This window comes from Marmota flaviventris, chromosome 2, assembly GCF_047511675.1.
Source record: "Marmota flaviventris isolate mMarFla1 chromosome 2, mMarFla1.hap1, whole genome shotgun sequence".
In the NCBI taxonomy this organism is placed as follows: Eukaryota; Metazoa; Chordata; class Mammalia; order Rodentia; family Sciuridae; genus Marmota; species Marmota flaviventris.
This window is the reverse complement of record NC_092499.1, coordinates 98,353,091-98,356,472: the sequence shown is the minus strand read 5'-3', so window position 1 is coordinate 98,356,472 and position 3,382 is coordinate 98,353,091. Positions and strand designations below refer to the sequence as shown.

Genomic DNA, 3,382 nt, shown 5'->3' with positions numbered 1-3,382 from the left:
ATTGGAGAAAAACTGTGGGAAGCATGTCCCCATGTTTAGGGGGATGCATTTATGGGCTTCAAGAGAATCAGGAACATGTACCCTATAATATTCTCCACCCAGTAGTTGGGTCACGGTGTGGTACATCTGAGGGGGCAAGATAGGTTGACCATAGACTTCAAGGCTACCAATTTTAGTGTGGAACTCTGGTTCAATTTTTGCTCAGAAGTAGTAGAATCATCCACCCCCAAAGACAATACCACCTAGACACAGGAGAAATGAGCTCCCTCCTGGATTCCATGCCTGGAGGGGGTCTACTTTGGCCCTTTTGCACTATGCCTCTCTGTATGGGGAAGAGGGTCTGCAAGTGACAAATACACCCAAAACCCACACCTCTCCTTTCTAAAATGTGCTCCACTTAAATGAGACCCCAGAATTATCAGCCCAATGGCCCTGAACTTCTAGAGCCTGAGCCAGCCTCTTTCCAGTTTCCATTTTCCCAAAGGCAGTGTGCCCTGTGAACATCCCCTCACCTGAAAAAATAGTTAAAAAGTGACTTTAGGGCAGGGGTGGCATGTTGAGTGAACAGAGCTTGGATGTGCAAACTGGGCTATAAGCACACATGTATGCAAATTCCCTTATTGTATAAGACAGAGCTGGTGTAAAAAGAGGGAGAAGGGAGGTGTAAAAATGGAAAAGCACCAAAGGTATAGAGAAAAGCATTTTTTTCTCTGTACTTATACCACTCTCAACATTTCTGACATCCAATAAGTGGGGATTTTCTCCATACCAAGCAATTCTCCAAATCTCTGTGGACAACAATTGGTGTCCTGCATTTTAACTCAATTCTGACACAAACTACTAGGAGTTAGTGCAAACTCCACAGGTTAAGGTCTCAGTCCCACAAGACTGCCCCTACATCAAACAACAATCCCAAGTCCAGGTGGTTACCCATGCTTCTGACAGTCTAGCTCTAAGTGGGAAGCTCCCATGACCTCCTCTTTAGATTCAATCATTTGTAAGAATGGCTCACAGAACTCAGGGAAAGACTCAATCTATTAGTCATAAAGGATACAAGTCAGAAACAGCCAAGTAGAAGAGGAACACTTACAGCTCCTCGGGGTTGTGGGCCAGAAACCAGAGTCACTGGGCAGCATATGCTTTACCTTCTTCTTGTTTCCACAATAAATGTTGGGACGTCAAGATCTAGCCCATGAATCCTTGTCATCAATGCCTCTGTGTTATCAGTCTGAACACAAACCTGTGATTCTGGGGACCCTGACAATCTACCCTTTTCCATCCCTATAGAATTTTAAGTTCCAGTAAAAAATAACCAGGAAAGAGACATAAAAAATTTGAATCTATTTCCATTGCAAATAAAAACTAGAAAACAGAACAATTAAAATCTTCTGAAAGTATCTGAATATCAGACTGGAAACAAGTCTTTCTCACTAAAGTTTACTTTCTTTGTTTGTTAAATTATTCTTTTATTTGGGGGAATTTAGTTGTAAAGGTTACATTTGATAAGGCTTAGTCACAATGAATACATCTGTTATGTAGTTCGATCACTTGGAATTACAAAATTGGATCTCTCAAGTTAAAAAAAAAATTATTCACCACTGAATTGAACTTCCCATTGTAAATATCTGGCCTAATGGAATAATTGTGTTATTAAAAAGAAATTAAGAAGACTGGATGATGGCAGTTCAGGAAGCCTCGCTCCGGACAAGGCTTGATGCTGCTAGGCCCCAGTGATAGAGCAGACTCTGGGTCTCCAGGGATGAAGGGGTCTAAGATGTCTAGCAGCACCACACAGGTGAGCTTCATAGCCAGTGCTGCAGCCAGCCTCTGAAACTGGACACAAGCTTCAAGATTCTGGACTGTATTGCCATCCAAGAGCTCCATTATTTGCCACAGCCCAGGCAAAATCAGGAAACACCCTGGAGGAAAAGGCTAACTCAAGAGAGGAGTCATTTATTGAAATGCCAGGATGGTGTCTCTTGCAGATTCATCCCCCCAACCAGGATGATGTCTACAGAAAGTGCTAACAGCTTCACTTTGATCCGGGAGGCATCTGATGGTAGCACTATGGAGAATCTCAGCCGAAAACTGAAGGTCACTGGGGACCTTTTTGACCTCATGTCGGGCCAGACAGATGTGGATCACCAGCTGTGTGAAGAATGCACAGATACACTTTTAGACCAGCTGGATACTCAGATACACTTTTAAACCAGCTGGATACTCAGCTCAATGTCACTGAAAATGAGTGTCAGAACTACAAATGCTGTCTGGATATCCTAGAGCAAATGAATGAGGATGACAGTGAACAACTACAGAGAGAGCTGAAGGAGCTGGCATTAGAGGAGAAAAGGCTGATCCAGGAGCTGGAAGATGTGAAAAAGACTGCAAGGTAGTGGCAAAAAATCTGGAGAAGGTCCAGGCTGAGACTAAGAGACTGGATCAGGAGGAAGCTCAGAATCAGAGAGAATATAGTGAATTTAAATGACAACAGCTAGAGCTGGATGATGAGCTGAAGAGTTTAGAAAATCAGATGCGGTATGCCCAGATGCAGCTGGACAAGCTGAAGAAAACCAACATCTTTAATGCGACCTTCCATGTCTGGCACAGTGGATAATTTGGCACAATTAATAATTTCAGATGGGTCATCTGCCCAGTGTTCCTGTGGAATGGAATGAGATTAGTGCTGCTTGGGGACAGACTGTGTTGCTGCTTCATGCCCTGGCCAATAAGATGGGCCTGAAATTTCAGAGATATTGACTTGTTCCCTGTGGAAATCATTCATATCTGGAGTCTCTGACAGACAAATCTAAGGAGCTGCCATTATATTGTTCTGGATGTTTGCAGTTTTTCTGGGACAACAAATTTGATTATGCAATGGTGGCGTTCCTGGACTGTGTACAGCAATTCAAAGAAGAGGTAGAGAAAGGCAAAACACAATTTTGTCTTCCTTACAGGACGAATGTGGAAAAAGCCAAGATTGAAGACACAGGAGGCAGTGGCAGCTCCTGTTCCATCAAAACCCAGTTTAACTTCAAGGAACAGTGGACAAAACCTCTCAAGTTCATGCTAACAAATCTTAAGTGGGGTGTTGCTTGGGTATCCTCACAGTTTTGTAACAAATGACTTTCTTTTTTTCTTAGAAAGATATTTGTCTTAAAGGCTTTAAATTTTGTTTGCAAAAAATAGTTTTAAATTTGGAAAATATTAAATAGCACATGTTTACAATACCAAAAGAGACAAAAGCCAGTTTATTTTAAAATATCATATGACAGATAGTTTCCAGAGCTACAACATGCCATCTATAGCTATCAGCCCTTGTCACAGTTTTGCTCCTAATCCCATGCCTTCTCTTCCCTTTATCCCCTGAATAAACAACTAATTT

The 3,382-nt window shown here is 42.1% G+C and overlaps 1 pseudogene; it reads left to right on the top strand.

The window, feature by feature from the left end:
* Window positions 1-1,759: 1,759 nt before the first annotated feature.
* On the top strand, window positions 1,760-3,123 carry LOC114085060 (beclin-1 pseudogene; annotated as a pseudogene).
* Window positions 3,124-3,382: the final 259 nt, after the last annotated feature.